Below are 21,740 nucleotides of genomic sequence, written 5' to 3' on the forward strand. Positions count from 1 at the left end.
ATTTCCCTTCCTTCTGCACTTTATTTTTCTTCTTTTTCTATTCTTTCATTTTCTATTTTCTCCTTCAACGTATGTTGATCCTTCTTGGCTTGTCCTTGTGTCATGAATTTCAACTTCATTTCATGTCGCTCATTCCTCAAATAAAGGGAACGTTCATCAAGATTGAGCATTGTAAAATGAAGCCATGCCCATCTCAAAAGAAGATGACAAGAGTTCGTGGGAGCAATATCACATAATACTTCTTTCACACATTGTCCTGTACTGAATTTGATCCTTGCTTGATTCGGATGAAAGCTTGTAGGTAACTTGAGTTTCTCCACCAATCTTTGGCTTACAAAATTGTTGTCGCTTTCGTAAACGAATGCAACTAAAGATGGGTGGCCTTCGATTAAACACCTTGTTCTCTACTACCTTTTCCATAATCTTTTTCTTTACTTCCTTTTCTTTTTCTTCAACTTCCTTTCCTTCAGCAGTTTATTTTTCTTCTTTTTCTATTGTTTCTTTTTCTATTTTCTCCTTCAACGTAAGTTGATCCTTATTGTCTTGTCCTTGTGTCATAAATTTCAACTTCATTTCATGTCCCTCATTCCTCAAATAAAAGGAACGTTCATCAAGATTGAGTGTTTAAAAATGAATCCATGCCCATCTAAAAACAAGATGACAAGAGTTCGTGGGAGCAATATCACATAATACTTCTTTCACACATTGTCCTGTACTAAATTTGATCCTTGCTTGATTTGGATGAAAGGTTGTTGGTAATTTGAGTTTCTCACCAATCTTTGGCTTACAACTTTGTTGTCGCTTTCATAAACGAATGCAACTAAACATGGGTGGCCTTCGATTAAACACCTTGTTCTCTACTACCTTTTCCATAATCTTTTTCTTTAATTCCTTTTCTTTTTCTTCAATTTCCCTTCCTTCTACAGTTTATATTTCTTCTTTTTCTATTCTTTCTTTTTCTATTTTCTCCTTCAACGTATGTTGATCCTTCTTGGCTTGTCTTGGTGTCATGAATTTCAACTTTATTTCATGTCCCTGATGCCTCAAATAAAGGGAACATTCATCAAGATTGAGCATTATAAAATGAAGCCAGTCCCATCTCCAAAGAAGATGACAAGGTTCGTGGGAGCAATATCACATAATACTTCTTTCACATTGTCCTGTACTGATTTTGATCCTTGCTTGATTCGGATGAAAGCTTGTTGGTAACTTGAGTTTCTCCACCAATCTTTGGCTTACAACATTGTTGTCGCCTTCGTAAATGAATGCAACTAAACATGGGTGGCCTTCGATTAAACACCTTGTTCTCTACTACCTTTTTCATAATCATTTTCTTTAATTCCTTTTCTTTTTCTTCAATTTCCCTTCCTTCTGCAGTTTATTTTTCTTCATTTTCAATCTACCTTTTTCTATTTTCTCCTTCAACGTTTGTTGATCCTTCTTGGCTTCTGTTGGTGTCCGAAATTTGAACTTCATTTCATGTCCCTCATGCCTCAAATAAAGGGATCGTTCATCAAGATTAAGCATTGTAAAATGAAGCAATGCCCATCTCAAAAGAAGATGACAAGGGTTTGTGGGAGCAATATCACATAATACTTCTTTCACACATTGTCTTGTACTGAATTTGATCCTTGCTTGATTCGGATGAAAGGTTGGTTGTAATTTGAGTTTTTCACCAATCTTTGGCTTACAACATTGTTGTCACTTTCATAAACGAATGCAACTAAACATGAGTGGCCTTGGATTAAACACCTTGTTCTCTACTACCTTTTCCATAATCTTTTTCTTTACTTCCTTTTCTTTTTCTTCAATTTCCCTTCCTTCTACAGTTTACATTTCTTCTTTTTCTATTCTTTCTTTTTCTATTTTGTCCTTCAACGTATGTTGATCCTTCTTGGCTTATCTTGGTGTCATGAATTTCAACTTTATTTCATGTCCCTCATGCCTCAAATAAAGGGAACATTCATCAAGATTGAGCATTTTAAAATGAAGCCATGCCTATCTCAAAAGAAGATGACAAGAGTTCAAGGGAGCAATATCACATAATACTTCTTTCACACATTGTCATGTACTGAATTTGATCCTTGCTTGATTCGGATGAAAGCTTGTTGGTAACTTGAGTTTCTCCACCAATCTTTGGCTTACAACATTGTTGTCGCTTTCGTAAACGAATGCAACTAAACTTGGGTGGCTTTCGGTTAAACACCTTGTTCTCTACTACCTTTTCCATAATATTTTTCTTTACTTCCTTTTCTTTTTCTTCAATTTCCCTTCCTTCTGCAGTTTATTTTTCTTCTTTTTCTATTCCTTCTTTTTCTATTTTCTCTTTCAATGTATGTTGATCCTTCTTGGATTCTGTTGGTGTCATAAATTTCAACTTCATTTCATGTCCCTCATGCCTCAAATAAAGGGAACGTTCATCAAGATTGAGCATTATAAAATGAAGCCAGTCCCATCTCCAAAGAAGATGACAAGGGTTCGTGGGAGCAATATCACATAATACTTCTTTCACACATTGTCTTGTACTGATTTTGATCCTTGCTTGATTCGGATGAAAGCTTGTTGGTAACTTGAGTTTCTCCACGAATCTTTAGCTTACAACATTGTTGTCGCTTTCGTAAATGAATGCAACTAAAAATGGGTGGCCTTCGATTACACACCTTGTTCTCTACTACCTTTTTCATAATCTTTTTCTTTACTTCCTTTTGTTTTTCTTCAATTTCCCTTCCTTCTGCAGTTTTTTTTTCTTCATTTTCAATCTTTCATTTTCTATTTTCTCCTTCAACGTATGTTGATCCTTCTTGGCTTCTGTTGGTGTCCAAATTTTCAACTTCATTTCATGTCCCTCATGCCTCAAATAAAGGGAACGTTCAACAAGATTGAGCATTGTAAAATGAAGCCGTGCCCATCTCAAAAGAAGATGACAAGGGTTCGTGGGAGCAATATCACATAATACTTCTTTCACACATTGTCTTGTACTGAATTTGATCCTTGCTTGATTCGGATGAAAGGTTGTTGGTAATTTGAGTTTTTCACCAATCTTTGGCTTACAACATTGTTGTCGCTGTCATAAACGAATTTAACTAAACATGGGTGGCCTTTGATTAAACACCTTGTTCTCTACTACCTTTTCCATAATCTTTTTCTTTACTTCCTTTTCTTTTTCTTCAATTTCCCTTCTTTCTACAGTTTATATTTCTTCTTTTTCTATTCTTTCTTTTTCTATTTTCTCCTTCAACGTATGTTGATCCTTCTTGGCTTGTCTTGGTGTCATAAATTTCAACCTAATTTCATGTCCCTCCTGCCTCAAATAAAGGCAACGTTCATCAAGATTGAGCATTGTAAAATGAAGCCATGCCCATCGCAAAAGAAGATGACTAGGGTTCGTGGGAGCAATATCACAGAATACTTCTTTCACACATTGTCTTGTACTGAATTTGACCCTTGCTTGATTCAGATGAAGGCTTATTGGTAACTTGAGTTTCTCCACCAATCTTTGGCTTACAACATTGTTGTCGCTTTCGTAAACGAATGCAACTAAACATGGGTGGCCTTCGATTAAACACCTTGTTCTCTACTACCTTTTCCATAATCTTTTTCTTTACTTCCTTTTCTTTTTCTTCAATTTCCCTTCCTTCTACAGTTTATATTTCTTCTTTTTATATTCTTTCTTTTTCTATTTTCTCCTTCAACGTATGTTGATCCTTCTTGGCTTGTCTTGGGGTCATGAATTTCAAATTTATTTCATGTCCCTCATGCCTCAAATAAAGGGAACATTCATCAAGATTGATCATTTTAAAATGAAGCCATGTCCATCTCAAAAGAAGATGACCAGAGTTCAAGGGAGGAATATCACATAATACTTCTTTCACACATTGTCATGTACTGAATTTGATCCTTGCTTTATTCAGATGAAAGCTTGTTGGTAACTTGAGTTTCTCCACCAATGTTTGGCTTACCACATTGTTGTCGCTTTCGTAAACAAATGTAACTAAACATGGGTGGCTTTCGATTAAACACCTTGTTCTCTACTACCTTTTCCATAATCGTTTTCTTTACATCCTTTTCTTTTTCTTCAATTTCCCTTCCTTCTGCAGTTTATTTTTCTTCCTTTTCTATTCTTTCCTTTTCTATTTTCTCCTTCAACGTATGTTGATCCTTCTTGGCTTCTCTTGGTGTCATAAATTTCAACCTAATTTCATGTCCCTCATGCCTCAAATAAGGGCAACGTTCATCAAGATTGAGCATTGTAAAATGAAGCCATGACCATCGCAAAAGAGGATAACAAGGGTTCGTGGGAGCAATATCACATAATACTTCTTTCACACATTGTCTTCTACTGAATTTGATCCTTGCTTGATTCAGATGAAGGCTTGTTGGTAACTTGAGTTTCTCCACCAATCTTTGGCTTACAACATTGTTGTCGCTTTCGTAAACGAATGCAACTAAACATAGGTGGCCTTCGATTAAACACCTTGTTCTCTACTACCTTTTCCATAATCTTTTTCTTTACTTCCTTTTCTTTTTCTTCAATTTCCCTTCCTTCTACAGTTTATATTTCTTCTTTTTCTATTTTCTCCTTCAACGTATGTTGATCCTTCTTTGCTTGTCTTGGTGTCATGAATTTCAAATTTATTTCATGTCCCTCATGCCTCAAATAAAGGGATCATTCATCAAGATTGAGGGTTTTAAAATGAAGCCATGCCCATCTCAAAAGAAGATGACCAGAGTTCAAGGGAGGAATATCACATAATACTTCTTTCACACATTGTCATGTACTGAATTTGATCCTTGCTTGATTCGGATGAAACCTTGTTGGTAACTTGAGTTTCTCCACCAATCTTTGGCTTACCACATTGCTGTCGCTTTCGTAAACAAATGCAACTAAACATGGGTGGCTTTCGATTAAACACCTTGTTCTCTACTACCTTTTCCATAATCGTTTTCTTTACATCCTTTTCTTTTTCTTCAATTTCCCTTCCTTCTGCAATTTATTTTTCTTCTTTTTCTATTCTTTCTTTTTCTATTTTCTCCTTCAACGTATGTTGATCCTTCTTGGCTTCTCTTGGTGTCATAAATTTCAACCTAATTTCATGTCCCTCATGCCTCAAATAAAGGCAACGTTCATCAAGATTGAGCATTGTAAAATGAAGCCATGCCTATCGCAAAAGAAGATGACAAGGGTTCGTGGGAGCAATATCACATCATACTTCTTTCACACATTGTCTTGTACTGAATTGGATCCTTGCTTGATTCAGATGAAGGCTTGTTGGTAACTTGAGTTTCTCCACCAATCTTTGGCTTACAACATTGTTGTCGCTTTCGTAAATGAATGCAACTAAACATGGGTGGCCTTCGATTAAACACCTTGTTCTCTACTACCTTTTTCATAATCTTTTTCTTTACTTCCTTTTGTTTTTCTTCAATTTCCCTTCCTTCTGCAGTTTATTTTTCTTCATTTTCAATCTTTCATTTTCTATTTTCTCCTTCAACGTATGTTGATCCTTCTTGGCTTCTGTTGGTGTCCGAATTTTCAACTTCATTTCATGTCCCTCATGCCTCAAATAAAGGGAACGTTCAACAAGATTGAGCATTGTAAAATGAAGTCGTGCCCATCTCAAAAGAAGATGACAAGGGTTTGTGGGAGCAATATCACATAATACTTCTTTCACACATTGTCTTGTACTGAATTTGATCCTTGCTTGATTCGGATGAAAGGTTGTTGGTAATTTCAGTTTTTCACCAATCTTTGGCTTACAACATTGTTGTCGCTTTCATAAACGAATGCAACTAAACATGGATGGCCTTTGATTAAATACCTTGTTCTCTACTACCTTTTCCATAATCTTTTTCTTTACTTCCTTTTCTTTTTCTTCAATTTCCCTTCTTTCTACAATTTATATTTCTTCTTTTTCTATTCTTTCTTTTTCTATTTTCTCCTTCAACGTATGTTGATCCTTCTTGGCTTGTCTTGGTGTCATGAATTTCAAATTTATTTCATGTCCCTCATGCCTCAAATAAAGGGAACATTCATCAAGATTGAGCGTTTTAAAATGAGGCCATGCCCATCTCAAAAGAAGATGACCAGAGTTCAAAGGAGCAATATCACATAATACTTCTTTCACACATTGTCATGTACTGAATTTAATCCTTGCTTGATTCGGATGAAAGCTTTTTGGTAACTTGAGTTGCTCCACCAATCTTTAGCTTACCACATTGTTGTCGCTTTCGTAAACAAATGCAACTAAACATGGGTGGCTTTCGATTAAACAACTTGTTCTCTACTACCTTTTCCATAATCGTTTTCTTTACATCCTTTTCTTTTTCTTAAATTTCCCTTCCTTCTGCAGTTTATTTTTCTTCTTTTTCTATTCTTTCTATTTCTATTTTCTCCTTCAACGTATGTTGATCCTTCTTGGCTTCTCTTGGTGTCATAAATTTCAACCTAATTTCATGTCCCTCATGCCTCAAATAAAGGCAACGTTCATCAAGATTGAGCATTGTAAAATGAAGCCATGCCCATCGCAAAAGAAGATGACTAGGGTTCGTGGGAGCAATATCACATAATACTTCTTTCACACATTGTCTTGTACTGAATTTGATCCTTGCTTGATTCAGATGAAGGCTTGTTGGTAACTTGAGTTTCTCCACCAATCTTTGGCTTACAACATTGTTGTCGCTTTCGTAAACGAATGCAACTAAACATGGGTGGCCTTCGATTAAACACCTTGTTCTCTACTACCTTTTCCATAATCTTTTTCTTTACTTCCTTTTCTTTTTCTTCAATTTCCCTTCCTTCTGCAGTTTATATTTCTTCTTTTTCTATTCTTTCTTTTTCTATTTTCTCCTTCAACATATGTTGATCCTTCTTGGCTTGTCTTGGGGTCATGAATTTCAAATTTATTTCATGTCCCTCATGCCTCAAATAAAGGGAACATTCATCAAGATTGAGCGTTTTAAAATGAAGCCATGTCCATCTCAAAAGAAGATGACCAGAGTTCAAGGGAGGAATATCACATAATACTTCTTTCACACATTTTCATGTACTGAATTTGATCCTTGCTTGATTCAGATGAAAGCTTGTTGGTAACTTGAGTTTCTCCACCAATGTTTGGCTTACCACATTGTTGTCGCTTTCGTAAACAAATGTAACTAAACATGGGTGGCTTTCGATTAAACACCTTGTTCTCTACTACCTTTTCCATAATCGTTTTCTTTACATCCTTTTCTTTTTCTTCAATTACCCTTCCTTCTGCACTTTATTTTTCTTCCTTTTCTATTCTTTCTTTTTCTATTTTCTCCTTCAACGTATGTTGATCCTTCTTGGCTTCTCTTGGTGTCATAAATTTTAACCTAATTTCGTGTCCCTCATGCCTCAAATAAAGGCAATGTTCATCAAGATTGAGCATTGTAAAATGAAGCCATGCCCATCGCAAAAGAGGACGACAAGGGTTCGTGGGAGCAATATCACATAATACTTATTTCACACATTGTCTTGTACTGAATTGGATCCTTGCTTGATTCAGATGAAGGCTTGTTGGTAACTTGAGTTTCTCCACCAATCTTTGGCTTACAACATTGTTGTCGCTTTCGTAAACGAATGAAACTTAACATGGGTGGCCTTCGATTAAACACCTTGTTCTCTACTACCTTTTCCATAATCTTTTTCTTTACTTCCTTTTCTTTTTCTTCAATTTCCCTTCCTTCTACACTTGATATTTCTTCTTTTTCTATTCTTTCTTTTTCTATTTTCTCCTTCAACGTATGTTGATCCTTCTTGGCTTGTCTTGGTGTCATGAATTTCAAATTTATTTCATGTCCCTCATGCCTCAAATAAAGGGATCATTCATCAAGATTGAGCGTTTTAAAATGAAGCCATGCCCATCTCAAAAGAAGATGACCAGAGTTCAAGGGAGGAATATCACATAATACTTCTTTCACACATTGTCATGTACTGAATTTGATCCTTCCTTGATTCGGATGAAAGCCTGTTGGTAACTTGAGTTTCTCCACCAATCTTTGGCTTACCACATTGTTGTCGCTTTCGTAAACAAATGCAACAAAACATGGGTGGCTTTCGATTAAACACCTTGTTCTCTACTACTTTTTCCATAATCGTTTTCTTTACATCCTTTTCTTTTTCTTCAATTTCCCTTCCTTCTGCAGTTATTTTTCTTCCTTTTCTATTCTTTCTTTTTCTATTTTCTCCTTCAACGTATGTTGATCCTTCTTGGCTTCTCTTGGTGTCATAAATTTCAACCTAATTTCATGTCCCTCATGCCTCAAATAAAGGCAACGTTCATCAAGGTTAAGCATTGTAAAATGAAGCCATGCCCATCGCAAAAGGAGATGACAAGGGTTCGTGGGAGCAATATCACATCATACTTCTTTCACACATTGTCTTGTACTGAATTGGATCCTTGCTTGATTCAGATGAAGGCTTGTTGGTAACTTGAGTTTCTCCACCAATCTTTGGCTTACAACATTGTTGTCGCTTTCGTAAACGAATGAAACTTAACATGGGTGGCCTTCGATTAAACACCTTGTTCTCTACTACCTTTTCCATAATCTTTTTCTTTACTTCCTTTTCTTTTTCTTCAATTTCCCTTCCTTCTACACTTGATATTTCTTCTTTTTCTATTCTTTCTTTTTCTATTTTCTCCTTCAACGTATGTTGATCCTTCTTGGCTTGTCTTGGTGTCATGAATTTCAAATTTATTTCATGTCCCTCATGCCTCAAATAAAGGGAACATTCATCAAGATTAAGCGTTCTAAAATGAAGCCATGCCCATCTCAAAAGAAGATGACCAGAGTTCAAGGGAGCAATATCACATAATACTTCTTTCACACATTGTCTTGTACTGAATTTGATCCTTGCTTGATTCGGATGAAAGGTTGGTTGTAATTTGAGTTTTTCACCAATCTTTGGCTTACAACATTGTTGTCACTTTCATAAACGAATGCAACTAAACATGAGTGGCCTTGGATTAAACACCTTGTTCTCTACTACCTTTTCCATAATCTTTTTCTTTACTTCCTTTTCTTTTTCTTCAATTTCCCTTCCTTCTACAGTTTACATTTCTTCTTTTTCTATTCTTTCTTTTTCTATTTTGTCCTTCAACGTATGTTGATCCTTCTTGGCTTATCTTGGTGTCATGAATTTCAACTTTATTTCATGTCCCTCATGCCTCAAATAAAGGGAACATTCATCAAGATTGAGCATTTTAAAATGAAGCCATGCCTATCTCAAAAGAAGATGACAATAGTTCAAGGGAGCAATATCACATAATACTTCTTTCACACATTGTCATGTACTGAATTTGATCCTTGCTTGATTCGGATGAAAGCTTGTTGGTAACTTGAGTTTCTCCACCAATCTTTGGCTTACAACATTGTTGTCGCTTTCGTAAACGAATGCAACTAAACTTGGGTGGCTTTCGGTTAAACACCTTGTTCTCTACTACCTTTTCCATAATATTTTTCTTTACTTCCTTTTCCTTTTCTTCAATTTCCCTTCCTTCTGCAGTTTATTTTTCTTCTTTTTCTATTCCTTCTTTTTCTATTTTCTCTTTCAATGTATGTTGATCCTTCTTGGATTCTGTTGGTGTCATAAATTTCAACTTCATTTCATGTCCCTCATGCCTCAAATAAAGGGAACGTTCATCAAGATTGAGCATTATAAAATGAAGCCAGTCCCATCTCCAAAGAAGATGACAAGGGTTCGTGGGAGCAATATCACATAATACTTCTTTCACACATTGTCTTGTACTGATTTTGATCCTTGCTTGATTCGGATGAAAGCTTGTTGCTAACTTGAGTTTCTCCACGAATCTTTAGCTTACAACATTGTTGTCGCTTTCGTAAATGAATGCAACTAAACATGGGTGGCCTTCGATTAAACACCTTGTTCTCTACTACCTTTTTCATAATCTTTTTCTTTACTTCCTTTTGTTTTTCTTCAATTTCCCTTCCTTCTGCAGTTTTTTTTTCTTCATTTTCAATCTTTCATTTTCTATTTTCTCCTTCAACGTATGTTGATCCTTCTTGGCTTCTGTTGGTGTCCAAATTTTCAACTTCATTTCATGTCCCTCATGCCTCAAATAAAGGGAACGTTCAACAAGATTGAGCATTGTAAAATGAAGCCGTGCCCATCTCAAAAGAAGATGACAAGGGTTCGTGGGAGCAATATCACATAATACTTCTTTCACACATTGTCTTGTACTGAATTTGATCCTTGCTTGATTCGGATGAAAGGTTGTTGGTAATTTGAGTTTTTCACCAATCTTTGGCTTACAACATTGTTGTCGCTGTCATAAACGAATTTAACTAAACATGGGTGGCCTTTGATTAAACACCTTGTTCTCTACTACCTTTTCCATAATCTTTTTCTTTACTTCCTTTTCTTTTTCTTCAATTTCCCTTCTTTCTACAGTTTATATTTCTTCTTTTTCTATTCTTTCTTTTTCTATTTTCTCCTTCAACGTATGTTGATCCTTCTTGGCTTGTCTTGGTGTCATAAATTTCAACCTAATTTCATGTCCCTCCTGCCTCAAATAAAGGCAACGTTCATCAAGATTGAGCATTGTAAAATGAAGCCATGCCCATCGCAAAAGAAGATGACTAGGGTTCGTGGGAGCAATATCACAGAATACTTCTTTCACACATTGTCTTGTACTGAATTTGACCCTTGCTTGATTCAGATGAAGGCTTATTGGTAACTTGAGTTTCTCCACCAATCTTTGGCTTACAACATTGTTGTCGCTTTCGTAAACGAATGCAACTAAACATGGGTGGCCTTCGATTAAACACCTTGTTCTCTACTACCTTTACCATAATCTTTTTCTTTACTTCCTTTTCTTTTTCTTCAATTTCCCTTCCTTCTACACTTGATATTTCTTCTTTTTCTATTCTTTCTTTTTCTATTTTCTCCTTCAACGTATGTTGATCCTTCTTGGCTTGTCTTGGTGTCATGAATTTCAAATTTATTTCATGTCCCTCATGCCTCAAATAAAGGGATCATTCATCAAGATTGAGCGTTTTAAAATGAAGCCATGCCCATCTCAAAAGAAGATGACCAGAGTTCAAGGGAGGAATATCACATAATACTTCTTTCACACATTGTCATGTACTGAATTTGATCCTTCCTTGATTCGGATGAAAGCCTGTTGGTAACTTGAGTTTCTCCACCAATCTTTGGCTTACCACATTGTTGTCGCTTTCGTAAACAAATGCAACAAAACATGGGTGGCTTTCGATTAAACACCTTGTTCTCTACTACTTTTTCCATAATCGTTTTCTTTACATCCTTTTCTTTTTCTTCAATTTCCCTTCCTTCTGCAGTTATTTTTCTTCCTTTTCTATTCTTTCTTTTTCTATTTTCTCCTTCAACGTATGTTGATCCTTCTTGGCTTCTCTTGGTGTCATAAATTTCAACCTAATTTCATGTCCCTCATGCCTCAAATAAAGGCAACGTTCATCAAGGTTAAGCATTGTAAAATGAAGCCATGCCCATCGCAAAAGGAGATGACAAGGGTTCGTGGGAGCAATATCACATCATACTTCTTTCACACATTGTCTTGTACTGAATTGGATCCTTGCTTGATTCAGATGAAGGCTTGTTGGTAACTTGAGTTTCTCCACCAATCTTTGGCTTACAACATTGTTGTCGCTTTCGTAAACGAATGAAACTTAACATGGGTGGCCTTCGATTAAACACCTTGTTCTCTACTACCTTTTCCATAATCTTTTTCTTTACTTCCTTTTCTTTTTCTTCAATTTCCCTTCCTTCTACACTTGATATTTCTTCTTTTTCTATTCTTTCTTTTTCTATTTTCTCCTTCAACGTATGTTGATCCTTCTTGGCTTGTCTTGGTGTCATGAATTTCAAATTTATTTCATGTCCCTCATGCCTCAAATAAAGGGAACATTCATCAAGATTAAGCGTTCTAAAATGAAGCCATGCCCATCTCAAAAGAAGATGACCAGAGTTCAAGGGAGCAATATCACATAATACTTCTTTCACACATTGTCTTGTACTGAATTTGATCCTTGCTTGATTCGGATGAAAGGTTGGTTGTAATTTGAGTTTTTCACCAATCTTTGGCTTACAACATTGTTGTCACTTTCATAAACGAATGCAACTAAACATGAGTGGCCTTGGATTAAACACCTTGTTCTCTACTACCTTTTCCATAATCTTTTTCTTTACTTCCTTTTCTTTTTCTTCAATTTCCCTTCCTTCTACAGTTTACATTTCTTCTTTTTCTATTCTTTCTTTTTCTATTTTGTCCTTCAACGTATGTTGATCCTTCTTGGCTTATCTTGGTGTCATGAATTTCAACTTTATTTCATGTCCCTCATGCCTCAAATAAAGGGAACATTCATCAAGATTGAGCATTTTAAAATGAAGCCATGCCTATCTCAAAAGAAGATGACAATAGTTCAAGGGAGCAATATCACATAATACTTCTTTCACACATTGCCATGTACTGAATTTGATCCTTGCTTGATTCGGATGAAAGCTTGTTGGTAACTTGAGTTTCTCCACCAATCTTTGGCTTACAACATTGTTGTCGCTTTCGTAAACGAATGCAACTAAACTTGGGTGGCTTTCGGTTAAACACCTTGTTCTCTACTACCTTTTCCATAATATTTTTCTTTACTTCCTTTTCCTTTTCTTCAATTTCCCTTCCTTCTGCAGTTTATTTTTCTTCTTTTTCTATTCCTTCTTTTTCTATTTTCTCTTTCAATGTATGTTGATCCTTCTTGGATTCTGTTGGTGTCATAAATTTCAACTTCATTTCATGTCCCTCATGCCTCAAATAAAGGGAACGTTCATCAAGATTGAGCATTATAAAATGAAGCCAGTCCCATCTCCAAAGAAGATGACAAGGGTTCGTGGGAGCAATATCACATAATACTTCTTTCACACATTGTCTTGTACTGATTTTGATCCTTGCTTGATTCGGATGAAAGCTTGTTGCTAACTTGAGTTTCTCCACGAATCTTTAGCTTACAACATTGTTGTCGCTTTCGTAAATGAATGCAACTAAACATGGGTGGCCTTCGATTAAACACCTTGTTCTCTACTACCTTTTTCATAATCTTTTTCTTTACTTCCTTTTGTTTTTCTTCAATTTCCCTTCCTTCTGCAGTTTTTTTTTCTTCATTTTCAATCTTTCATTTTCTATTTTCTCCTTCAACGTATGTTGATCCTTCTTGGCTTCTGTTGGTGTCCAAATTTTCAACTTCATTTCATGTCCCTCATGCCTCAAATAAAGGGAACGTTCAACAAGATTGAGCATTGTAAAATGAAGCCGTGCCCATCTCAAAAGAAGATGACAAGGGTTCGTGGGAGCAATATCACATAATACTTCTTTCACACATTGTCTTGTACTGAATTTGATCCTTGCTTGATTCGGATGAAAGGTTGTTGGTAATTTGAGTTTTTCACCAATCTTTGGCTTACAACATTGTTGTCGCTGTCATAAACGAATTTAACTAAACATGGGTGGCCTTTGATTAAACACCTTGTTCTCTACTACCTTTTCCATAATCTTTTTCTTTACTTCCTTTTCTTTTTCTTCAATTTCCCTTCTTTCTACAGTTTATATTTCTTCTTTTTCTATTCTTTCTTTTTCTATTTTCTCCTTCAACGTATGTTGATCCTTCTTGGCTTGTCTTGGTGTCATAAATTTCAACCTAATTTCATGTCCCTCCTGCCTCAAATAAAGGCAACGTTCATCAAGATTGAGCATTGTAAAATGAAGCCATGCCCATCGCAAAAGAAGATGACTAGGGTTCGTGGGAGCAATATCACAGAATACTTCTTTCACACATTGTCTTGTACTGAATTTGACCCTTGCTTGATTCAGATGAAGGCTTATTGGTAACTTGAGTTTCTCCACCAATCTTTGGCTTACAACATTGTTGTCGCTTTCGTAAACGAATGCAACTAAACATGGGTGGCCTTCGATTAAACACCTTGTTCTCTACTACCTTTTCCATAATCTATTTCTTTACTTCCTTTTCTTTTTTCTTCAATTTCCCTTCCTTCTACAGTTTATATTACTTCTTTTTATATTCTTTCTTTTTCTATTTTCTCCTTCAACGTATGTTGATCCTTCTTGGCTTGTCTTGGGGTCATGAATTTCAAATTTATTTCATGTCCCTCATGCCTCAAATAAAGGGAACATTCATCAAGATTGATCATTTTAAAATGAAGCCATGTCCATCTCAAAAGAAGATGACCAGAGTTCAAGGGAGGAATATCACATAATACTTCTTTCACACATTGTCATGTACTGAATTTGATCCTTGCTTTATTCAGATGAAAGCTTGTTGGTAACTTGAGTTTCTCCACCAATGTTTGGCTTACCACATTGTTGTCGCTTTCGTAAACAAATGTAACTAAACATGGGTGGCTTTCGATTAAACACCTTGTTCTCTACTACCTTTTCCATAATCGTTTTCTTTACATCCTTTTCTTTTTCTTCAATTTCCCTTCCTTCTGCAGTTTATTTTTCTTCCTTTTCTATTCTTTCCTTTTCTATCTTCTCCTTCAACGTATGTTGATCCTTCTTGGCTTCTCTTGGTGTCATAAATTTCAACCTAATTTCATGTCCCTCATGCCTCAAATAAAGGCAACGTTCATCAAGATTGAGCATTGTAAAATGAAGCCATGACCATCGCAAAAGAGGATGACAAGGGTTCGTGGGAGCAATATCACATAATACTTCTTTCACACATTGTCTTCTACTGAATTTGATCCTTGCTTGATTCAGATGAAGGCTTGTTGGTAACTTGAGTTTCTCCACCAATCTTTGGCTTACAACATTGTTGTCGCTTTCGTAAATGAATGCAACTAAACATGGGTGGCCTTCGATTAAACACCTTGTTCTCTACTACCTTTTTCATAATCTTTTTCTTTACTTCCTTTTGTTTTTCTTCAATTTCCCTTCCTTCTGCAGTTTATTTTTCTTCATTTTCAATCTTTCATTTTCTATTTTCTCCTTCAACGTATGTTGATCCTTCTTGGCTTCTGTTGGTGTCCGAATTTTCAACTTCATTTCATGTCCCTCATGCCTCAAATAAAGGGAACGTTCAACAAGATTGAGCATTGTAAAATGAAGCCGTGCCCATCTCAAAAGAAGATGACAAGGGTTCGTGGGAGCAATATCACATAATACTTCTTTCACACATTGTCTTGTACTGAATTTGATCCTTGCTTGATTCGGATGAAAGGTTGTTGGTAATTTCAGTTTTTCACCAATCTTTGGCTTACAACATTGTTGTCGCTTTCATAAACGAATGCAACTAAACATGGATGGCCTTTGATTAAATACCTTATTCTCTACTACCTTTTCCATAATCTTTTTCTTTACTTCCTTTTCTTTTTCTTCAATTTCCCTTCTTTCTACAGTTTATATTTCTTCTTTTTCTATTCTTTCTTTTTCTATTTTCTCCTTCAACGTATGTTGATCCTTCTTGGCTTGTCTTGGTGTCATGAATTTCAAATTTATTTCATGTCCGTCATGCCTCAAATAAAGGGAACATTCATCAAGATTGAGCGTTTTAAAATGAGGCCATGCCTATCTCAAAAGAAGATGACCAGAGTTCAAGGGAGGAATATCACATAATACTTCTTTCACACATTGTCATGTACTGAATTTGATCCTTGCTTGATTCGGATGAAAGCTTTTTGGTAACTTGAGTTGCTCCACCAATCTTTGGCTTACCACATTGTTGTCGCTTTCGTAAACAAATGCAACTAAACATGGGTGGCTTTCGATTAAATAACTTGTTCTCTACTACCTTTTCCATAATCGTTTTCTTTACATCCTTTTCTTTTTCTTAAATTTCCCTTCCTTCTGCAGTTTATTTTTCTTCTTTTTCTATTCTTTCTTTTTCTATTTTCACCTTCAACGTATGTTGATCCTTCTTGGCTTCTCTTGGTGTCATAAATTTCAACCTAATTTCATGTCCCTCATGCCTCAAATAAAGGCAAGGTTCATCAAGATTGAGCATTGTAAAATGAAGCCATGCCCATCGCAAAAGAAGATGACTAGGGTTCGTGGGAGCAATATCACATAATACTTCTTTCACACATTGTCTTGTACTGAATTTGATCCTTGCTTGATTCAGATGAAGGCTTGTTGGTAACTTGAGTTTCTCCACCAATCTTTGCCTTACAACATTGTTGTCGCTTTCGTAAACGAATGCAACTAAACATGGGTGGCCTTCGATTAAACACCTCGTTCTCTACTACCTTTTCCATAATCTTTTTCTTTACTTCCTTTTCTTTTTCTTCAATTTCCCTTCCTTCTGCAGTTTATATTTCTTCTTTTTCTATTCTTTCTTTTTCTATTTTCTCCTTCAACATATGTTGATCCTTCTTGGCTTGTCTTGGGGTCATGAATTTCAAATTTATTTCATGTCCCTCATGCCTCAAATAAAGGGAACATTCATCAAGATTGAGCGTTTTAAAATGAAGCCATGTCCATCTCAAAAGAAGATGACCAGAGTTCAAGGGAGGAATATCACATAATACTTCTTTCACACATTGTCATGTACTGAATTTGACCCTTGCTTGATTCAGATGAAAGCTTGTTGGTAACTTGAGTTTCTCCACCAATGTTTGGCTTACCACATTGTTGTCGCTTTCGTAAACAAATGTAACTAAACATGGGTGGCTTTCGATTAAACACCTTGTTCTCTACTACCTTTTCCATAATCGTTTTCTTTACATCCTTTTCTTTTTCTTCAATTACCCTTCCTTCTGCACTTTATTTTTCTTCCTTTTCTATTCTTTCTTTTTCTATTTTCTCCTTCAACGTATGTTGATCCTTCTTGGCTTCTCTTGGTGTCATAAATTTTAACCTAATTTCATGTCCCTCATGCCTCAAATAAAGGCAATGTTCATCAAGATTGAGCATTGTAAAATGAAGCCATGCCCATCGCAAAAGAGGATGACAAGGGTTCGTGGGAGCAATATCACATAATACTTATTTCACACATTGTCTTGTACTGAATTTGATCCTTGCTTGATTCAGATGAAGGCTTGTTGGTAACTTGAGTTTCTCCACCAATCTTTGGCTTACAACATTGTTGTCGCTTTCGTAAACGAATGCAACTAAACATAGGTGGCCTTCGATTAAACACCCTGTTCTCTACTACCTTTTCCATAATCTTTTTCTTTACTTCCTTTTCTTTTTCTTCAATTTCCCTTCCTTCTACACTTGATATTTCTTCTTTTTCTATTCTTTCTTTTTCTATTTTCTCCTTCAACGTATGTTGTTCCTTCTTGGCTTGTCTTGGTGTCATGAATTTCAAATTTATTTCATGTCCCTCATGCCTCAAATAAAGGGATCATTCATCAAGATTGAGCGTTTTAAAATGAAGCCATGCCCATCTCAAAAGAAGATGACCAGAGTTCAAGGGAGGAATATCACATAATACTTCTTTCACACATTGTCATGTACTGAATTTGATCCTTCCTTGATTCGGATGAAAGCTTGTTGGTAACTTGAGTTTCTCCACCAATCTTTGGCTTACCACATTGTTGTCGCTTTCGTAAACAAATGCAACAAAACATGGGTGGCTTTCGATTAAACACCTTGTTCTCTACTACCTTTTCCATAATCGTTTTCTTTACATCCTTTTCTTTTTCTTCAATTTCCCTTCCTTCTGCAGTTATTTTTCTTCCTTTTCTATTCTTTCTTTTTCTATTTTCTCCTTCAATGTATGTTGATCCTTCTTGGCTTCTCTTGGTGTCATAAATTTCAACCTAATTTCATGTCCCTCATGCCTCAAATAAAGGCAACGTTCATCAAGGTTGAGCATTGTAAAATGAAGCCATGCCCATCGCAAAAGAAGATGACAAGGGTTCGTGGGAGCAATATCACATCATACTTCTTTCACACATTGTCTTGTACTGAATTGGATCCTTCCTTGATTCAGATGAAGGCTTGTTGGTAACTTGAGTTTCTCCACCAATCTTTGGCTTACAACATTGTTGTCGCTTTCGTAAACGAATGAAACTTAACATGGGTGGCCTTCGATTAAACACCTTGTTCTCTACTACCTTTTCCATAATCTTTTTCTTTACTTCCTTTTCTTTTTCTTCAATTTCCCTTCCTTCTACACTTGATATTTCTTCTTTTTCTATTCTTTCTTTTTCTATTTTCTCCTTCAACGTATGTTGATCCTTCTTGGCTTGTCTTGGTGTCATGAATTTCAAATTTATTTCATGTCCCTCAAGCCTCAAATAAAGGGAACATTCATCAAGATTAAGCATTGTAAAATGAAGCCATGCCCATCGCAAAAGAAGATGACAAGGGTTCGTGGGAGCAATATCACATCATACTTCTTTCACACATTGTCTTGTACTGAATTGGATCCTTCCTTGATTCAGATGAAGGCTTGTTGGTAACTTGAGTTTCTCCACCAATCTTTGGCTTACAACATTGTTGTCGCTTTCGTAAACGAATGAAACTTAACATGGGTGGCCTTCGATTAAACACCTTGTTCTCTACTACCTTTTCCATAATCTTTTTCTTTACTTCCTTTTCTTTTTCTTCAATTTCCCTTCCTTCTACACTTGATATTTCTTCTTTTTCTATTCTTTCTTTTTCTATTTTCTCCTTCAACGTATGTTGATCCTTCTTGGCTTGTCTTGGTGTCATGAATTTCAAATTTATTTCATGTCCCTCAAGCCTCAAATAAAGGGAACATTCATCAAGATTAAGCGTTCTAAAATGAAGCCATGCCCATCTCAAAAGAAGATGACCAGAGTTCAAGGGAGGAATATCACATAATACTTCTTTCACACATTGTCATGTACTGAATTTGATCCTTCCTTGATTCGGATGAAAGCTTGTTGGTAACTTGAGTTTCTCCACCAATCTTTGGCTTACCACATTGTTGTCGCTTTCGTAAACAAATGCAACTAAACATGGGTGGCTTTCGATTAAACACCTTGTTCTCTACTACCTTTTCCATAATCGTTTTCTTTACATCCTTTTCTTTTTCTTAAATTTCCCTTCCTTCTGCAGTTTATTTTTCTTCTTTTTCTATTCTTTCTTTTTCTATTTTCTCCTTCAACGTATGTTGATCCTTCTTGGCTTGTCTTGGTGTCATAAATTTCAACCTAATTTCATGTCCCTCCTGCCTCAAATAAAGGCAACGTTCATCAAGATTGAGCATTGTAAAATGAAGCCATGCCCATCGCAAAAGAAGATGACTAGGGTTCGTGGGAGCAATATCACAGAATACTTCTTTCACACATTGTCTTGTACTGAATTTGACCCTTGCTTGATTCAGATGAAGGCTTGTTGGTAACTTGAGTTTCTCCACCAATCTTTGGCTTACAACATTGTTGTCGCTTTCGTAAACAAATGCAACTAAACATGGGTGGCTTTCGATTAAACACCTTGTTCTCTACTACCTTTTCCATAATCGTTTTCTTTACATCCTTTTCTTTTTCTTCAATTTCTCTTCCTTCTGCAGTTTAGTTTTCTCCTTTTTCTATTCTTTCTTTTTCTATTTTCTCCTTCAACGTATGTTGATCCTTCTTGGCTTGTCTTGGTATCATGAATTTCAAATTTATTTCATGTCCCTCATGCCTCAAATAAAGGGAACATTCATCAAGATTAAGCGTTCTAAAATGAAGCCATGCCCATCTCAAAAGAAGATGACCAGAGTTCAAGGGAGGAATATCACATACTACTTCTTTCACACATTGTCATGTACTGAATTTGATCCTTGCTTGATTCGGATGAAAGCTTGTTGGTAACTTGAGTTTCTCCACCAATCTTTGGCTTACAACATTGTTGTCGCTTTCGTAAACAAATGCAACTAAACATGGGTGGCTGTCGATTAAACACCTTGTTCTCTACTACCTTTTCCATAATCGTTTTCTTTACATCCTTTTCTTTTTCTTCAATTTCCCATCCTTCTGCAGTTTATTTTTCTTCTTTTTCTATTCTTTCTTTTTCTATTTTCTCCTTCAACGTATGTTGATCCTTCTTGGCTTCTCTTGGTGTCATAAATTTCAACCTAATTTCATGTCCCTCATTCCTCAAATAAAGGGAACGTTTATCAAGATTGAGCGTTTTAAAATGAAGCCATGCCCATCTCAACAGAAAATGACAAGGGTTCGTGGGAGCAATATCACATAATACTTCTTTCACACATTGTCTTGTACTGAATTTGATCCTTGCTTGATTCGGATGAAAGGTTGTTGGTAATTTGAGTTTTTCACCAATCTGTGGCTTACAACATTGTTATCGCTTTCATAAACGAATGCAACTAAACATGGGTGGCCTTTGATTAAACACCTTATTCTCTACTACCTTTTCCATAATCTTTTTCTTTACTTCCTTTTCTTTTTCTTAAATTTCCCTTCCTTCTACAGTTTATATTTCTTCTTTTTCTATTCTTTCTTTTTTCTGTTTTCTCCTTCAACGTATGTTGATCCTCCTTGGCTTGTCTTGGTGTCATGAATTTCAAATTTATTTCATGTCCCTCATGCCGCAAATAAAGGGAACATTCATCAAGATTGAGCGTTTTAAAATGAAGCCATGCCCATCTCAAAAGAAGATGACCAGAGTTCAAGGGAGGAATATCACATAATACTTCTTTCACACATTGTCATGTACTGAATTTGATCCTTCTTTATTCGGATGAAAGCTTGTTGGTAACTTGAGTTTCTCCACCAATCTTTGGCTTACAACATTGTTGTCGCTTTCGTAAACAAATGCAACTAAACATGGGTGGCTTTCGATTAAACACCTTGTTCTCTACTACCTTTTCCATAATCGTTTTCTTTACATCCTTTTCTTTTTCTTCAATTTCCCTTCCTTCTGCAGTTTATTTTTCTTCTTTTTCTATTCTTTCTTTTTCTATTTTCTCCTTCAACGTATGTTGATCCTTCTTGGCTTCTCTTGGTGTCATAAATTTCAACCTAATTTCATGTCCCTCATGCCTCAAATAAAGGCAACGTTCATCAAGATTGAGCATTGTAAAATGAAGCCATGCCCATCGCAAAAGAAGATGACAAGGGTTCGTGGGAGCAATATCACATAATACTTCTTTCACACATTGTCTTGTACTGAATTTGATCCTTGCTTGATTCAGATGAAGGCTTGTTGGTAACTTGAGTTTCTCCACCAATCTTTGGCTTACAACATTGTTGTCGCTTTCGTAAACGAATGCAACTAAACATGGGTGGCCTTCGATTAAACACCTTGTTCTCTACTACCTTTTCCATAATGTTTTTCTTTACTTCCTTTTCTTTTTCTTCAATTTCCCTTCCTTCTGCAGTTTATATTTCTTCTTTTTCTATTCTTTCTTTTTCTATTTCTCCTTCAACGTATGTTGATCCTTCTTGGCTTCTCTTGGTGTCATAAATTTCAACTCCATTTCATGTTCCTCATTCCTCAAATAAAGGGAACGTTTATCAAGATTGAGCGTTTTAAAATGAAGCCATGCCCATCTCAACAGAAAATGACAAGGGTTCGTGGGAGCAGTATCACATAATACTTCTTTCACACATTGTCTTGTACTGAATTTGATCCTTGCTTGATTCGGATGAAAGGTTGTTGGTAATTTGAGTTTTTCACCAATCTGTGGCTTACAACATTGTTATCGCTTTCATAAACGAATGCAACTAAACATGGGTGGCCTTTGATTAAACACCTTATTCTCTACTACCTTTTCCATAATCTTTTTCTTTACTTCCT

This window comes from Vigna unguiculata, chromosome 8 (assembly GCF_037176805.1).
Source record: "Vigna unguiculata cultivar grain cowpea cultivar isolate G323 ecotype 2 chromosome 8, ASM3717680v1, whole genome shotgun sequence".
Classification (NCBI taxonomy): Eukaryota; Viridiplantae; Streptophyta; class Magnoliopsida; order Fabales; family Fabaceae; genus Vigna; species Vigna unguiculata.